This window comes from Alligator sinensis, unplaced genomic scaffold (assembly GCF_000455745.1).
Source record: "Alligator sinensis unplaced genomic scaffold, ASM45574v1 scaffold434_1, whole genome shotgun sequence".
In the NCBI taxonomy this organism is placed as follows: Eukaryota; Metazoa; Chordata; order Crocodylia; family Alligatoridae; genus Alligator; species Alligator sinensis.
This window is the reverse complement of record NW_005841994.1, coordinates 1,859,473-1,866,496: the sequence shown is the minus strand read 5'-3', so window position 1 is coordinate 1,866,496 and position 7,024 is coordinate 1,859,473.

The window sequence follows — 7,024 nt, the reverse complement described above, 5'->3', positions numbered from 1 at the left end:
CTGCTGAATAGCACCTAGAAACAACAGCTGGTGTAGAGTTTACTTGTCATCATGCTTGCTGGAGTGGTTGATAACAAGTGAATATATTTTATTAGTGCTTTCAGGATTGTGTTCCCTAGATTCTTCAGGACTTCTGATGCAATTTGAGATGCTGACACTGATCTTCCCTGGCGAGGCAACCACCCTTTCTTTATGCATTGTGTGATGAATAATTGAACAACTTATATGATCTGCATGACATTCTCAGTTGAATGCCAGGGGGCTTGTGGCAGGGCATTTGGAGGCAGGTATTCAGCTGGTGGAAACAGTCATATCCCCTGCTGACAAAATTGGAAGATCTGCCCCCTTGGGTGGAGGACCCAAGATCCTGGAATGTAGTTCCTCCACCAGGCTTATGACAAAATCTTAGTTCTAAAGACTGTCCAAGCTTACCTGTTGGTTCAGATTTTTTACCTGAATGAAGAATACTCACAGGTCTGAATAACTTACTATTGGGATCAAGTATATACATTTTTCCATTGGTATAAGTTCACTGATTTCTGTTTTGAATGAACTGCATCCCTATCCTTAGACTGGTATGTTGAGTATGACTTTAAAATGTATATTAGAGAAATAAATAAAATAACTGGATCCATCTAATCCTACCTCTTCTTGCACAGATAGGAATGATTCTTTAATTGAGCTGTGGAAAGAAGACCTTTCACTCATCTACAGAATATTTAGCATAGGTGCTGATTAAGCATCCATTTAAAATATGTGCTGCGCTGTGCTGTACCTAGAGGATGTATACAGAGAAAAAACTTGGCTTCCCAGCAGCCAAGTAGGCTAAAATCAAAAACTGCTCTATAAGGAAAATTTCCATCAGTATATATTTACTCAAGTGGCAGTGTATCAGTGAAAGGATGAATCTGCCGAGCAATCAGGAGGTTAACAAGGGGAAAAATACCTATTATGCTCACTTGGATCCAAAAGGCATAAAATACAGAGGTCCTAGGTAGAATCAGATTCAAAGGGTGGATATGCATTAAGAAGTTGGGACCTGCAAGACTTTTTCAATCAAGAGAGAAGAATCACATGCTTGACCTGGAATTAGGATTAGGTATTGGACCAGTCAAATAAAGTTTGGTCAATTGATGAGTCAAATATTGGTAAAAAAAATTGTAAAAAATTGCCAATAGATCCAAATATGCACACATTTTCTATTAAGAAATATATCAAAGAGCAATAAAAAAATCATATTCTGTCAAGAACACTATAAAACTGTATTTTTTGTATAACTGCTATAATTTTTGACTGGTTAAAAACATGTAGACAACTGACCAGTCATTTGACAATATTGATTTGTCAATTTACTGACTTGCCAACCCTACCTGCAATAACTTCTGAGGAAAAAAAACGAATAATATTCTAAATATCCCTCCTTTGTACCTTAAGGAAACCTTAGATTTCTTATATTCCTTCTTCACAGTTGCATTTTCTGGAGTTTCCACTTCTGTATCAATGAAAGAGATCACCTTAATCAAAGCACTATTTACAGCAATGCTATTTTCCACTTTGCCAGCAACTGTCTGCTGCAGACTATTCACTGATTTAACTTCATATCTTCCACTCTACTTTTTATCCTAGCAATTCTCAAAGAAAAGGAATCAATTTGACCCTTTTTAGCATTTTAACAGCAGCAAGCACAAAAGTTATAATGCAGGATGTACTTGAGTTACATTTTTCCTTCTAAATTTTTCCTTGTCAGCTTCTTCTTGCTGCAACATTGACCTTAGAGACTGAAAAAACAAGTATTGTTTAGGTGCATTTGATCTCTTTCCTGTAAAAATTCTCATCAGAAAAATCTCATTCGTGGGTTTCCTTACCTTTCAGTACAATTCCTGACAAGAATGTTTTACTCATTTCAAAATGTCTCAAGAAAAAAAATTCACTCAGAAAAGAGAAGCAGGTGATTAAAGCAAAGCAAACCAAAAGATATCTTTTGAAGCAAAATTGCAGAAACAATATTAGCATCTCAAAACATTCTTTCTCCCCTCCTAGTAAGTAGAGTTACAATACTTACTTTGTCAGTATGCATGGCTGTTGCACAAATTGCACTGTTAAATGATAGCCTTTGGAAAGGAAGAAGGTTTTGGTGGGTCTTGGAAACATGTGTTTAACTCCAGATTCTACCAGAGATTCTCTGTGTGGACTTGCACAAGTCATTTCATCTCACTGTGACTCAGATCCCTATAGGTGCAATGGGAATAATAACCCTTCTTTTGTCTATCTTGCCTATTTTGATAACAAGCCCTGTGGAGTGTCTGTGCAGCTCTTAGCATATTGGGCCAGTACTACTGTTGTTTTAGCAAACAGATGAAGAGGCTGCATCAGTTTCGTTCTAACAGTTTGAAATGTCTCATACTGATGAGCACCTCTGACCACATATATACACCATGTCATTGAAACCAAAGAGCCAAATCCTAGCTAACCTGAGGAGTGTTGTATATACTCTCCTCTTCCCCAACTCCAGGCAGATGTATGCATACACTTCTGAAGAGGTTGCTGGAAGGTCCCCATCATTCACCAGAAAACAGCCCTACACATGGCTCCTTTGATCATTTTATTCCATCCAGTTTGCATGGAGAGGATCATTTCAGGGACTGTTTCTTGGCACAAGCAGCCACTTACATGTGTGTGCACATAGGAAATCTGGGAATTATACTGAGATCCCTTGGGATCGGGATCTAGTTGACCCCTCCACAGTGCTAGTCTCAAAGTAATAGATGCGCTTTCTCTGTGCAGGAAAAGCTACAAGCCACCAGCTGCCTTGCACTCTCTCAGATGCCTGCTTGTTTTTTCCTGTGCCCAGCAGCATGTCACCAGCCAGAAATTACTTTAACATGCAACTTGATATTTTGTAATTAATTAAAAAGTAAATAACGTGTTCAAGTTATAGTCAAAGTGATGGTTTGGATAGTTTAATTGGGTCCCAGTTCTGATTAAATGCTTTTGCTTTTGAGTTCAATAGGATTGGGCTCAACGTTTCATACAGCCTGACTAAAATGCTTCATGGAAATAAATAAAACAATTCCTACTCCCTAACCTCCTAAAGAAAGAAAAAGTGGAGTTGAAAGAGAAACAATGACACCAAGGGTTGCCATTCTAAGAATGCACTTGGTTCTGTTGGCCTCAATCACTGACAAAATTTGTCATTCCTTGAAATAGCATGGTTGATAAATCCTGTGCCCTGTTTTGACTGTGTTCATTATACAAGTCTGTGGATGCTTGCCACATTTCCCTTAAAGTGAACATTTCATAGCCAGTTGTCAGTGGCAGGAAAGGGAAGCCAATATAACAAACCCCTGAAATTGGGGAAAAAAAATGCTCCCCAGTTCATCAAAGAGGCACTGTTTGTTTTCACCATTTATTATGTTGAATGTGCTCAATGTTGGGAGCTGTCATGCTATGCTGCCTGTCAGAAACTGAAAATGAAAAGTTGGTGAGTTGTGTGCATTGCCAGTTTACTTTCCTTTCTGAATATTAAATCTGTATTAAAACATGGGAGGTGATGGCTCTGGCCCCTCACCAAGGTTCACTGAGCATGTGGTATTGATGGCTGGACACACCCATTACATGCTAATATTTTTAAACCTCCTTTTCTGAAGGACTCTTAAGGGCAATTCTGTAAAGATCATTAAAAATATTAGAGTATACTATCAAATAGCTCTCAACTTTTGGAGGGCCCAGCTAATACCTTTTACATGACTTTAGTTTAATTAGCATACCCATCTCTGGGCTTAAGTTTATCTCTAGGAACATATTGGGTCACAATCACCACCAGATCTTCCATATTCTGAAATTAAAATGAAAGGAGGAAGGGAAGGAGAAATAAACACTGTTATTGCAGAAAAATATATGAGACAGGTGTAGCTCTACTCTTTATGCCTTCAGTGACTAACTAACTCTGCTGGGGGGATTGTTATATCTGACAGTCCCACAGATTTGGTATTTTTTGCGTTTCTCGGAAAAATCAGTAAAACACAAGGGCACTGAGAGTGGTGTTGAGATGTTGCCAGTGCCATGTCTCTGCCTGTCCCATTAGTAAAAAGGAAGGTTAATTCCTCCCCAAAATATATATGAAAATAGGCATGTAGCTGAGGGGTGGGGGTGAGGGGGAAAGGTTTTTACTGTGAGCAAATAATTCTAGATGTTCCCAGTATTTGGCTGTGATCTGATATAATGAGCATTGTAAAGTATGTCAGTTTTTCCATGTGTTTTTATCCTTTTCTTCACATTTTCTTTAGCTACCTAATTTCATGCATCAAAGGTCAAAAGACAAAAGGTTAGTCCTGGTGTGAGACCCTGCTAAGCACTTGCCCTTAGGAAGGCCACAGAAAGTGCCCTCAAGAGAGTCTGTAAACAGCATCAGGTTTCTGCACAATTTTTTTTCTTCATTCCTTTTTCACCCACCCTGTGTTATTTACAGAAACCCAGACAAAACTGTTTGTGACATGACTCAGTGCTAGGGCTGGAGTTTCTAAAACCAAGATGTTGCCAACTAAGGATAACTTTTGTCCCTACTCCCTAAATTTAAAAAAGATGGTTTGATTCCAGGCTCATTTTAATTTTTTGAGGATTTAAGTGACTTCAAAAGGCAAAGAATTCCATGCATATCTTCTTGGATTTTTTATATAAAAATTATTTAATTTCATTCATTTAAAAAAAGTTTTAAAATGAATATGTACGTTTTGAAAAAAAATCACATTAATAAAAATTGAAGTTCTTTCTTATTTCAGTATAAAACTTGTACTTTTAAACAGTTTGTACAATATTGTTAATGTCTTTGATTTACCCTAACTTTCTATGATTCTATGATTTTTACCCCCAATTACTCTTGCTTATAGAAAATATATATTTTTATAAACATCTCAGTTTTTTTGGAGTGGGGGAAGGGATGTTTTTTTCTATAAAAACTGCTTTAAAAGAGCACTCATTCTATGGAAACATTTCTCACACTCGTGTGACAGGCACCTCCCTGGGGAATGATCCCTCAGGATACACAGCATTTTTCAAAAGCTACATATTAATTTTAAAACTCCTTTTGAATGAATGAAAATAAAGGAAGAGCTGTAATAAAAAAAGAACACACACAAATAGGGGAATTAATGTGCTGCATAATCTTAGTAAAATATATAAAAAGAAAATCTAAATAGATAAGTGTGGAATAATTTGCTTTTACTGCTCATGCAGTGAAGTCCATGAGACTTTGGGAGTAAGTCTAGGCATTGCAAGGGTCACCCTGGAGGTGGATGATAAGAGGGTATTATTACCTCCCTCCGATCAAGGAAGGGGAGGGTTGAGGGGGACAGGGTGTGTGCAGCAGTGGGGATTTATTCCCCCTTCTGCTGCCACTGCCAGTGCTACTGCCCTTGGCTTACTTGGATGCGGAGCCAGAGTTGCTCCTACCTAGCTCTAGCCCCAGGCTGCTTGTAAAATGGACTCTACAGGGAGCAAGCTTGCAGGGAGAAAGCAATAGTAGTGCATGCAGGGTCCTTCTTCCAGTGCCTGCTCTTGGCCACTGGGGGATGGATACCTAGTGAGCAGAGGTTGAAGGAGGAGCCTGTGTGCTGCCCCTGCGACTGTCCCTGCAGAGCCTAACTTCTACACCGCTGCTCCCTGAAGCCCTGGGCAGGAGCAGCTCTGGGACTCCCCCTCCCTGATCAGCCAGGGGCAGTGGTAGCTGCAGCCGGGGGCAGATTCCTCAATCGCTGCTTCTGTTCCCTGCTAGGCTCCTTGGTGTGCCCAGCTGGTCTGGGGGCTCCAGCTGCACCTTGCTCCCATTTCCCTATAGTCCAAAGGGCAGCGTACCACACCCATCTTTAGGAAATTCTCAGGCTGCCCATGGCACAACCCTGCTGTTTGGAGGGTGTGAGGGCAGGGCCTGTGGGCAGGGTGTGGAGGCAGAATGCCCCCCCACGAGCCATGGCCCAGGCTGGAGCCTTGCATGCTGCACATGGGACCCAGAGCAGGGGCACTAGTCCCAGGGCAGACCCACTGGTCTAGGCCAGCTGTCTACTGGGGGTGTCAAAAGCCCTCGCTTTGCTGAGCCAGACTGCTTCCAAAGGCTCACAGCCTGATTTCATCCTAGCCAGTGGCTGCCTGGGCACCCCTAGAGTTGAAGGAGGTGGACAGGCAGCCCCTGTGCCTCCCAGTGCCAGGAGAGGTTCCCCAGGCTGGGGCAAGCTACCTGCCGAGTCAACCATGCCGGTCCCTGGGGTCAGGCAGTAACAACAAGTGGGGAGCTGCTCTGCCCCAGTGCTGCAAGGTGCATCCCCTCGGGGGAGCAACCTACACAGAGGTCTCCCCTGGCCCCCTGAATGAGCCTCCCCTCCGCCTCCAGGGCCTGCAGCCTGGGGACTCCCCTCGCCTTTCAACTGGATTCAAGTGCGACGTCCCCGGCCCCGGGGGAGCAGCTCGGGCAGGGCTGGAGGCAGAGGCGAGGCTGCCCACCCGGCCCGGCCCGGCCAGACTGGCTCTGGCGCAGAGCGCAGCGGGGCCGCGTCCGCCCGGGCGGGGGAGCCGCCGGCCTTTTCCTCCGCCCCGCGGGCGGTTGCGGGGCAGCGGAGCGGGTCCCCACCGCCCCAGCTCTTCGGGAAGTGTCCCCGCAGCGCCGGGCGGCGGGGCCGGGAGGCTCCCCGAGCCCCAAAGGTGCGGCCTGGCGTGGGGCTGCGAGCTCCGCCGCCTCTGCCTGCTGCAGGGCCCGCCCGGCCGGAGCCCTCCTCCCGGGGCCCATGTGTGCACAGATGTGGGCGCGCACGGGTGTGCGTGTGTGTGTACCTATGCATGCACGTGCGTGAGTGTGTGCATGTGTGTCTATGCGTGTACGTGTGTACACATAGGTGTGTACCCGTGTGTGCATATGCGTGCACGTGTATGTACCCCGTGTGTGTGTGTGTGTGCACGTGTGCGCGTATGGGGGCCAAAGCTTGCCCCGCGAGGAGCGACCTGCGGGCACCCGCTCGGCACAGGTGGAGGGAGAGGC